The sequence below is a fragment of the Desmodus rotundus genome, chromosome 8, assembly GCF_022682495.2.
Source record: "Desmodus rotundus isolate HL8 chromosome 8, HLdesRot8A.1, whole genome shotgun sequence".
NCBI classification, from domain to species: Eukaryota; Metazoa; Chordata; class Mammalia; order Chiroptera; family Phyllostomidae; genus Desmodus; species Desmodus rotundus.
Window position 1 is genome coordinate 26,940,749 of NC_071394.1, and position 11,859 is coordinate 26,952,607.

Consider the following 11,859-nt stretch of genomic DNA (forward strand, 5'->3'; position numbering starts at 1 on the left):
CTTCATAAGCAGATGCAAAACTCACAGACATGCCAAAGGGAGATTATATTACATTTTAATGGGTTCAGTGCTGATTATTTTACATTTTTAACATTGATTATTCCTATGATTTAAAAAATGCAGAGAGCTGTGCTGTATAAATGACAAACACGAAGTGCTTACCACTTGCTATACGTCATTCTAAGCTTCCTAACCACTCAGTCCTCCCCGTGTGAACTGCCCCCATTTTTCAGGTAAGGAAGTTAAAGCACAAAAAGGTGAAGTGTCTTCCCTGAGATTCTACAACCAGAGGTTGGCAGAGCAGGAATTCCAGGCCAGGCCACCTGGTTCCAAGGCCCGTGCTCGTAGTAACTTGGCTGGAATGTTTCATCGAGGCCTCCTTCCCTGTGAGGTGCGGAGGAGAGGCCTAGGCTGGTCTCTGCCACTGACTGACACAGTGACCCCAACAAACTACTCTCCTTCCACTTTGCCTGCAGGGGGCTCCCTCCTGTGTCTACTTCTCCACTAACTGACACGAGGCCACAGAGTGTTCTGCCTAGGAAGAGTGCCACAGAGAAGTGAATGGGAGGCGTGAAGGCTCTGGCTCGTGGGCCCCCTTAGAACCGAGACCCTCTCCCCCGAAAATGTAGCCTGCACATGCACTTTCAGAGAGAGTTTCGGGCAGCTCTGAAGTTCCCCGGAGACCTGGATCCCGAGTGAAGAACCCCTGGACTAAATGCTAAATCTCAGACCTTTCTGAAGGAATGTGGGTCCTCTTTCTTTGAAGGGGTTTTTGAAAAAAAAAAAAAAAAAGTCCTGATTTTACAGGTTTGAAATTGTCCAGCTGAGGTTCACTTGCAAGAAGGGAGAATGAGGATCCTTGGCGCGTCCCAGACCTCCTGACTGGGCACCTGAGTCACCTCGGGGGTGGGGGGTGTTTTCTGCTGTGGGCTGCCCTGTGCATCACAGGGTGTTTAGCAGCCTCTTAGCCTCTGCTTGCTCCATGCCAGGAGCACCGTTTTCGCAGGTGTGACAAGCAACTGTGTTTTCCTCTGCTGCCAAATGTCCCCTAGGGGACAAAATTACCCCTGCTCGAGAAGCACCGACCTGAGCGAAGGCTTTACATACAGGTCGTGTCCACACAAACATTTGCACAGGAATGTTCATAGCGGCAGATTCATAATCGCCTAACGCTGAAAACAACCCAAACAGCCGTCAGGTGGTGAATCGATAACTAAAATGTGGTATTATCTAGACAATGGAATATTCTTTCGCTAAAAAAAGGAATAGAAGACTGATCCATATAATGAACTCTGAAAACACTGTACTATGGAAAACAATTCAATCACAGAAGACCACAAACTAAATGATTCCATTTATATAAGATGTCCAGACTAGGTAAATCCATAGAGACAGAAAGTAGGTTAGTGGTTGCCTAAGGCTGGGGTGATGGAGGGATTAGAGATGGACCGTTAATGGGCACAGGCTTTCTTTTGGGGCTGATGAAAAATGTTCTAAATCAATCATGGGATGGTCACCTAGTGACCATTGTGGAAATGAATATACTGAAAACCACTGGTCATTAATCACCACTTTCCAGATGCCACCAGGCCAGATACCAGAGGACACGATCCTGCTGCTCAGGAGGCCCCCCGAGATTGTCAAGTTCACTGTCATAGGCACAGACCTGTAGGGGGCACCATTACTCTTCTCACTCACTTCCCTGGTCCCTGAAGTAGCCAACCAGGGTGTCACTTTAGCTTAAATCAGAAGTTTAAAGGGCAGAGGGATTAGTTCCAATGGTTTCAGCCAAACTGGGAAGTGGCAGAAGAAGCTAAAGGAGTGTGACTGCACGGGAACATTTAGTCCTAGCTTTGCAGAAACATGCACAAGGATGCACTCGCTCCCATGCTCCTCAGCGTTCTTTACTTCTTTCCTGTCCTGCCGGGGAGACATGGATCTTAAAAAAAAATGCCCTTTGTATATCTTAGGTGTTTCTTTCGGTGGTACCTGGAAGCCATTAGCAAATATGTTAGAATTATAAACCAAAAGGATAGGCCAGTGAGGAGGTTAAAACAACATGAACTGGTCTTTCGAGGTCCCCTAAGGTACTCAGCAAAACCGGTTGTATTAATGACACAGCAAGAGGAGCCAAATTGCCCAGGATGTTTGTCTAAGAAAATGACAGTGTGGCTTTTTGTGTATCCAGTGACGGTGGACGTGCCAGGGTTTGCGAAGTCCTTGTAAAGGGACAGTGGTGGCCACAGACTTTGTCGTGGAGAGGGACGTGTGCAAAGTCAACTCTGTATCTAGCACGTTGGTTTTCTTGGTTTGTTTTTCTTTTTTTAAGTATTGTTTTTAAAAATGTATTGGAAGTAGTTCAAGTAGTCAAGAAGGAAAACCAAACTCAAGGGAAGAAAAGATGCTGCGCCATAAAACAACAAACAGACTAATCCCGGGTATTTGTCACAAGGGTGCTTGTCAAACAGTACGCAGAGCTGTGGCCATCTTCTCTAAACCGGTGGGAATACTGGGCTGAAAGTATGAAGTAAATGGATGATACTTCCAAGTTGGTGGTTTCCGGCCTTCTTGTGAAACAGGTCTCTGGGCTCAAGTCCACCGTCCGGGTTGGCAGCCATCTCCGGGGAGGTCGTGTCTTTGCTCGTGGTACTTCTGCTCAGCAGAGAGAACTCCTGTTCACCCTCTCTGGATGAGCTTTTCAGGTGTTATTTCCATGACATCTTCACAACAACCTGTGAGGCGGCCTTGTACTCATCTCCACTTTAGAGTGAAGACACAGAGGCCTCGCGAGGCCTTTCATCAGTGGGCTAACATAACTGCAAGTTAGGTAAAGTGGCCATAGCAACTGAAAGTCCGAAGCCAGTAAGCGACGGCGCTGGGATGGAAACCTGGGAGGTCTGCGTCTGGAGTCTGCCACCTGAGCTATTGTTCTAAACTGCGCCTTATATGCTTCTATTCTACCTGTTGCTCCCTGAATTCTGGCCCTAGCTCCAGTCTGGGGCCAGGCAGGAGGCAGGGTGACTGGGCATGATGGTAACAGAGTTGACAGAAAGGCAGATTTGACCTTTGTGCTCCAATTCTGGGTTGACCCTGGTGACCTCCCTGCTGTCCACATGTGGGTGATGGGTAGCTGTTGCCAACAACTTTCCAGCACGCGGAGAGGACACGGGGATCACCAAGTAAGCCCAGAGGAGCAGAGACTCATGTGAGTTACCCAACGTCCACCATACCCTTTTGTCCTTAGAAATAGAATGCAAATTTTATTCCAGCTGCCAATGGGCCCGACCGAAAGACTAGATTTCCCTGCCGCCCTTGCATTCGGCCATGTGACTAAGTTCTAAGCAATGAGATTTTGCAGAATTGTTGCTAGAGTCTTCTGGGATTAGAGGAAGCTGACTCAACAGGGAGGCGAGTCCTGTGGTCTCCTTCCTCCTTCCTAATGCCTGAGATGCAGCTGTAATGGCTGGCGCTCCGGCAGCTGGCTTGGACACTAAAGCCATTTACTTTAGATGGAATGCTTCTCAAGCTTGAATGTACATATGAATCACCTGGGGATTTTGTCAAAAATGCAAGCTCTGATTCAGTAGTTCTTGGGTGTATCCCTTAGCATTCTTCACTGAGAGAGTTTAGGTGAAGTAACCCTCTTAATGAATACGAGTATACCGACACCCAAATCTAGGCTTCTAAAAGCTATTTAAGAAGAATGACAACTGTTCCGACTGTCATGCTGGCCTTCCTTGTGTAAGTGGGTCTGCTGGACCCTTGCTAATTCAATTCCCACCCCCACCCCACCCCCATTTCGGGCCCTTCCCTATCATTGCCCTCTTCATCTTGGATCATGTTCAAGAAATTGGACGAAAAAGACAATGTGCCCAAAGGCACCTACTGGAAAACCTCAGTTATACAGGGTATTAAGAACCAATAGAGAGCCCTGACCAGTGTGGCTCGGTTGGATGGGCGTCGTCCCACAAAGTGAAAGGTAGCGAGTTCTATTCCTGGTCAGGGCACATGCCTGGGTTGTGGGTTCAGTCCCCGGTCAGGGTGCGTACAAGGCCTCTCAGTGTTTCTCTCTCACGTCGATGTTTGCCTCCCTCACTCCAACACTTCTCCTCTTGCTAAAATAAATAAATTAAAAAAAAATTTTTAATTCTTAGGCATGATCAAGTCATGTCTAAGAAAGATCCCGTCAAAATAGTGTGACGCCAGGAACATACAGAGATCCTTACAGTAAATGGAGAGCTCTCAGCCTTTGTAGTAGCTTTATAAGTGATGAAACTACCACCTTTACATTAGGTTATTCTGAACTTTACTACATTTATACAGTTACTAGTGAGATTTATACTTTTATATATTTTGCTGTATTAATTGGTGCCCTTTCATTTTATCTTAAAGAAGTTTCTTTAATATTTCTTACGAGCTTGTCTAGTAAGGATGGACTCCTTTAGCTTCCACTTTTCTGGAGAATTCTTTCCTTCAATTCTGAGTAACAACTTTGCCAGGTAGAGTATTCTTGGTCGGCAGGGTTTCTTTTTCCAGCACTTGAATATAATACATTATGCCACTCTTCTTGCTGAAAGATCTGCTGATGGTTTTGTGGGATTTCTCATGTATGTAAGCAATTGTTCTTTCTCTTGCTGATTTTAAGGTTCTCTCCTTGTCTTTAATTTTGACACTTTAATTATAATGTGCTTTGGTGTTCGTCTCTTTGGGTTCAACATTTTGTAACTCTCTAGGTTTGCCGGATGTAGATGTCTGTTTCTTTCCCTGGGTGTGGGAAGTTTTCAGCCATTATTTCTTTAAATAAGTTTTCTGCCTATTTCTCTTTTTCTTCTTCTGATACCCCCTGAGCGTGAATGTTTATTTGCTTGATGTTATCCTATAAGTCCCTTAAGCTATCCTAACTTTTTAAATTCTTTTTTCCCTTTCTCTGATTGTGGAAGTTCCACTGCCTTGTCTTTGAGTTCACTGATCCTTTCTTCTGTTCTTGAGCCCCTCATGTGTTTTCCAGTATCGTTACTATATTTTTCAGCCCTGTGGCTTCTATCTGGCACTTCTTAAGCGTTCCCAGTGTGTTTATGCATGCTTCTTTGGAATTCGGTGAGCATCTTTATGACTATTATTTTGAAGTCTTTACTAGGTAAATCACTTACTCTCATTTCATTAAGGGCTTTTTCTTAGGTTTTATCTTGTTCTTTCTGTTGGAACATATTTCTTTGTTTGTTCATTTTCTTTGATCTCTGTGTTACATTAGATAAAAAGCTAGCTCTCCCTGTCTTGAGTGGCTTTGTGTAGAAGATGAAACTTATTGCTCAACCCTGCTGTAGCTCTTGATTGTCTGTCAAACCTCTGCAATTGTCCAAGCAGCCTATTTTATTTTTAGTGGCTCCCTCTAGTTGAAGGTGTGCCAAGACCTGTTAGTGTTCCAAAGGGGAGGATCCCAGCCCCCAGCTGGATGCAGGCTGATTGGAAGCCAGATGCTCAGGCAGGCTTTAAAGTATGCAAATATATACAATTCTGTGGGACTGCAAGTGTATGTCCCACTGGCCACCAGAGTCAGGTGATCTAGAGGTGTTCCCTGGGCATGAGTCACAAAAACAGATGTTGGATCAGTGTGCAAGCTCCTCTCTGGGAGATACCAGCAACTCGGAGCAAGGTAGAGGGAAAGTGGAAAGATCAGCATCACGGGTCTCCATCCCTGCAGAGAGAGCACCTCAGTAGCCTCCTAGCCAAGCCAGAAGCCTGCCCCACAGGGCACAGCTCCAGAATAAGCAAATAGACCTTTTTCACAGAAAGTCTGGGGTGTGCTTCATTCTGCTGTTTGCACAGTGCCCTGGGGGTGGTAGCTGGTAAGAACTGTCTCTTTATTTGTTCCAGTCCCATGGGACCAGGAACACAAGCCTCACTGGCCACCAGAGCTAGGTGATCAAGCCCTGTCCCCTGGGTGGCAGCCATAAAAACCAGGGCATTGGGCACATACGCAGTATCTGGGAGATACTGGTACTCTAAGCACAGCAGGGGGAGAATGCAGAGACGGGGCCTTCCTTTGGGGTCTCCAGAAAGGATTATAGTGGATGCTTACATGTGTTTAATTAGGAGCCTGCCCCTCAGGCTGCAGCTGTGAAGATAAGTTAATAGGCCTCTTTCCGGGTTAGGCTGGATGCCTTAGTCTTGCCTCTTGCTGTGCCCTGGGGATGGCAGCTGGTTAAGAACATTTTCTCCACTGGTTAAGTCCTGTGGGAGCTGTGAGCAGAAGCCCTATTTGCCACCAAAATGAGGTGGCAATCTAGAGGTGTCCTCTGGTGTCAGTCACAAAAATTTACAAGTATTAGAGGAGGGTGCAAGGTCTTTTTCCAGAGATACAGGCAAGCTGGAGTGAGGCAGAGGGATAGTGCCAGGGTGGTGGCCACCAGCCTCCATCCCTGGGAAGTACCCTAGCCGGTCCCTTGATATCTATTAATCAGATGCCCGTCCCATGGGCTAATGATTTAAGATAAGCAAATAAGCCTTTTTCACAGGAAGTCTGGGTGCCCTTCTGTCACCTGCCTCTTTGCTAGTCCCTGGATTGGGTGAGTCCAAGCACGTGACTCCTGTACGAGCCATTTTTCAGTTCACTATATCCTCATGGTTATCATGGGTGCAAGCCACACCGGTTTTCAAAGCGAGATGTTTTGGGGGCTCATCCCTCAGGTCTTAAGAGTTAAGATGCTCAGTGTGAGGTTTCAACACTTTACCCTTCAGGGAGCAGCTCTGAATTTTGAGTTTCCTCCAGATTCAGGGTTTCTGCACCAGGGGTGGGGAGTTGCCTCTTCTACTTGCTTTGATGTGGGTTTTTTTTCCCCATTTGCCCAATGTGTAGGAGTCACTCAGCTAGTTTTGGGTGGTTTTTCCCTCCAGGGGAAATTCTTCAATACGTAGCTTGAGACTAGCTGGGTGCACCGGAAGAGTTGATTCAGATCTTCCAGTATTATCATCTTAAACCAGAGCCCCACAAGTTTGGCTCTTGTAGGTTACACATACAAATGATGTCACAGTGTTTGTTTTTTTTCTGACTCATGTCACTTAGCACCATACCTCAAGGTCCATCCATGTTGCCTCAAAAGGCAGGATGTCCTTCTTTCTCATGGCTAAATAGTATTCCACTGTGGTATACAATCACATTTTCTTTATTCATTCACCTGTTGGTGGGCACTTAGGTTTTTTCTGTATCCTGGCTATTAGCATGGAGTACATACATCTTTTCCATACCCTGTTGCCATTTCCTTTGGGTATATGCCCAGCAGCAGAGTTGCTGAAGTCCTAAGCAGACACCGGGATGTGTATCCAGTGAATGCCCTCCGATGTTCTTACCTGCTTCCTTTTCCTTCTCCTTCCTCCTCCCAGGAATGGAGGTGCCTCCTCGGGAATTTGGGTGCTGCTAGAGAGACACAGTTTGTCGTGAAATCCACAGGACTGCGGTAGCCAGGCATTCATTCACTCAGCCCTTTGGCTTCTCACTTCCTTCACAGGAGAGAGGTCACTGTCTCCCACCTCCTCTGCCCTGGAGGTCGCCACTGCCAGGGCCATAAGCCCTGCCCCGTGCAGTGTCACCCTGGGGAGAGGGGTCACCCTGGGGAGTTCTTCCTTTTCCTCTGCCTCCTCACTTGTCTCTGTCCCACTCTGATGGCTTGCTGAGATCGTTCCTCAGGCAGGCCACACTTCCATAAATCCTCTCTGGCTCGTGGGTACCTGCCCAGGTATGTATCTGACCAGGCTCCTTGTTGCCCCAGCTCAGTGAGTGTGGGACAGGTTCAGCAAGTTTGGGGGATCCGCCCTCCTTACTGAGGACCTATTTGCTTATTTTCGGGTGCACTGGTAGACCAGCGTGCTCCCTGGTGCAACGTACCGAGGTGTGTTAGTTTGGCTGTGGACGGCTAGTGAGAGGGTATGAAAGGGGAGAGAGATGAGGAGCGCCTTACCGCTGCCATCCGTCCGGCATCACTGCAGTCCCCTCTCAACGAGACCAGATGAAAACTCAGTTTAAATTTTTAAAAAAGCTGCCTTTTACAAGTTATTACCCGGTAATAAAATTGGTAAAGAAAATACAAAGAGTTACAATCTGTTGAATTTTTTCAGTGTGAAGGATTAGCTAGAGAAATACAAGCTAAACCAAAGCGAAGTAAAAGTTAATGGCACAGACAACGAGGCAGAGAGCCTGGAGGTTTAGATTTGGATTTGCCACTTACTTGCTGTGTGTGTTATTTAAATAAAACATATCTCATTTGTTGGAAATTTCTTTTTTTAGCAACAGCAGTTGGCATTTTACCTGACATATTGATTAATAACTGTTGAGAAAATGCTGATACCTTTCTAGCTGGCACCAGTGCAATACAGGCTCAGAAGGTTAATTCCACAGGTTTTATTAAAACCTCTTTGATAATTAGAAGGTTTTGGTTAAATCCATTTACAATCCCAGGAGAACCTAGAATGGCAATATGAAAAAGTTCAGAAAAATGATCGCAGCATTGCTAAAGGAAGTATTTGATATTTCTAGGCAGTCCAAGATGCTTAGAAGGAAGGAAAATATTCTGATTTAGAATGTTAAGCTCAGCCTGGTTAAAGACCTCCTTTTTCTTCTAAAGAATGACTTTTTCTTAGTTTTTTGACTGCCATAAGATATTATAACAGTAAAGTATTTTGATGTTTTTACTTACTATTGTGTGCTTTGATACATACCTGGGTCGTTCTACCTCCCACCCCCCAGGTTGAAGGTAGCCCTTGTACCTGAGATTTTATGGAACTTCACTTTTTTTTTTTTTTGTAGTTTACAGGCAGTTTATTAAATAGACCTGAGGAGTGTAAATTGTAGAGCTTGTACGTCTGGTTTCAAATCTCAGCTTCACCACCACTTACTATGTGACTTTGGGCAAGTCACTGCACTTGCTGAAGCTTTAGTTTGCTTACCTATAAAAGGGGAATATTCCTGACCCAATCTCACAGGGCGGTTACCAGAGTTCAATGAGATCGTGCATGGAAAGAGTTCACTTGATAAGTGCGTGTGGCACATAGTCCCTATTGCATTTACAATTATTGATTCAAAAGCAGGCATTTCTTTTGCTGTTAAAAAAGATTCTAGATCTTTTCAAACAACATGTGCCCCCGCCTTAAGAATCACTGCTTTATACAGGTGCCCACGAGCTTCATTCCTCAGATGCTTGTTTCACAGTTTCATTGTTGACCATAATTACAGTGCCACCAAATTACCAGTGCATCACAGTTGGCATTGTAAATAATAGTCACCGACATTTGTGGCTATTTACAAATTAGATCTATTCAACAATTAAAAGTAGAAAAGATAGGTTTAGCATACAGTTCAGCATCTGATTCATTTTACATTGTAACTTTCTATGTTGTTACTTTAGAAAATGGTCAAAATGTCTTAGATTGATTTCAACAGTTTAGGAAATATTAACACTTGGGAACTGAGCCGGGAGGAGAGCGGGTGGGGGGAGGTGGAGGGCGGATAATTGGAGATGGAAGGAGACTTCACTGACACACAGTACAGTGTACAGATGACGCGTTGTGGAACTGTGCACCAGAAACACGTGCACTTTTGTCAACAAGTCACCCCAATAAATTCCATCAAAAGGAAAAACACATCTAGGGACTGATAAAGTACTTTAGGATGTCTGGGGCTGGGTGTTGATAAATAAAAACAAAACCGCACCACCAACCATAAATCCACCTGCTCACATATACCTTATCAATGGTTATATATTTTATGGGATCTTTCTAAAAATGCAAATATTTTTTACTTCAGTGTGAGGAGTCCTTTCAGGAAAAAAAAAATGTTAGGCTAATGAATAACCCATGTTTCAAATTTTCTGGGATTAGTAACAAAGTCAGTAAATTACATATTTTTCTATCTTTGTAGATAAGACAATCTTTCCTCCCTCCCCCTGCCTCCTCAAAAATTGCCATGATTATGATGGACAGGTAAAAAGCTGAATAAGACAACACTTAAAATTCGAAATTCAGTTACCCTTTACTTCTACCATTTATATATATATGTAGCACTTGAAACTAGGTGATTGAGAAGATCTGAGATGTATCAAGTTGTAACTAAGAACCCTTAAATGTAACCAACTAAACTGTCAAACTTCGTTTGCAGAAGAAGGTGAGTGAATATGAAGTCCAGATCAAGGGAGAGAGAAATGCACTAACGTAGCTTTGGCCTTGCCCGAAGACGTACCTGCTCCCGCCGGGAGACTGCACGATGCCTTCACGATGGTTTGGTTTCCGAGCGGAGCGGTGAGTATCCCCCAGTGCATCTGCCAATTCCACCCATTTTGCTTCCAGCTTGACCCCAACGTCTGATTTTACTGTTTCCACGAGAACTGGTTTTAGAGTAGTCCCCTCTTATCTGCAGTTTCGCTTTCCATGGTTCCAGTTACCTGCAGTCAACCAGTCTGAAAATATAACTTAAATAGAAAATTCCAGAGGAAGAAACAATTCATAACCTTTACTGTTTTCTAAGTCCTCACCGGAGAGTATGTTTACTGATTTTAGAGAGAGAAAGGGAGAGAAAGACAAACATCAATGCAAGGAACATTGACTCATTGCTTCCCGTATGCAATCTGACCGGCGTTCGAACCCGCACCTTTGCTATGTGCCCTGAGCAGGAAACAAACCTGCACCCTCTTGGTGTACAGGACAATGCTCCAACTAACAGAGCCACCCGGTCAGGGAGGGCATCAATTAGTAACTTTTAAATCATGTGCTTTTCTGAGTACCGCGATGAGATCTCATGCCATGCTGCCCGGGACACGAATCATCCCTCTGTCCAGCGTCTTCACGCTCTGTACCTTCCGGCTCGCCATTCACAGCCATTCCTGCCACCAGATTCGGCATTATCCACGGCTCCAGGAATCTGCTGGGGTTTTTATGATACATCCTGTGCAGATAAGAGGGGACTCGTGTATGGGGACACTCATTACACACAAGTATCCAGGTCCTCTTCAAAGTCATTCACTCACTGCAACTGCATAGCCTCGGCCCATCGTTTTCCGTGAAAACAAGTCTTTCAAAGCACTCTCTAAAATGTCACCTGTAATCCCTTACTGTCACATGCTGCATAACGACACTTTGGTCAATGACAGACTTCATCTACAACAGTGGTCCCATGAGATAATAACGAAGCTGAAAAGTTCTGGGTAATATCGCAGACATTGAAACATCACAGGCGAGTGTACTACCGATGTGTTTGTGGGGGTGCTGGTGTCAACAGGCCTGTGCCCCAGTCACACAGCAGTACAGCACACACAATTACACAGTACGGCGTACTTGCAGAGACGACCAGCGCCCGCTGCTGGTTTCTGTATTTACCACGGTCTCGTCAGTCTGTTGAGAACGTCTCCTGTAAAACAGCATGCTGTCACGTCAGCAGCAGCCTCATACATCTGGTTTACTGTCTCTTGGTTAAGTCATGCACAGAACGACTCAGTCTCACATTTGTTCATCACGGCCCCGAAGTGTACAAAATCCACTATTAGTGTTGTCAGAGAGAGGCCACGTGTGGTGAAACATCCTGGGAACAAAACTCACAGTGATTGTGGAGTTGGCAGGTGGAAATTCAGTGACGGTCACTCTCGCCTGTCAGGCATGTCCCGTTCCCCTATAAGCTTGATCTTGAAGGACAAGAACAAAGCGACGGAAAATGTTAAAGGATTTGCTCCATTGAAGGCAATGAAACCAAAAAAATTCGTAAAGGTCCTGAGACATGGAGAAATTTCTAGAGACCTGACTGAAGACAAGGCACAGAAAAATATCCCCGAACATTATGACAACCATGGCCAAAAGAAAAATTTTTGCTGCAATGTTGCA

At 45.2% G+C, this 11,859-nt stretch overlaps 1 long non-coding RNA gene across 1 annotated transcript; it reads right to left on the bottom strand.

Annotated features, from left to right (window-relative positions):
• Positions 1–10,006: 10,006 nt before the first annotated feature.
• On the bottom strand, positions 10,007–11,859 carry LOC139441117 (uncharacterized). The gene is made up of 2 exons (XR_011651529.1): positions 11,581–11,859; positions 10,007–10,930 (listed from the first exon to the last, which is right to left on the bottom strand). It is a non-coding gene; the product is annotated as an uncharacterized lncRNA (long non-coding RNA).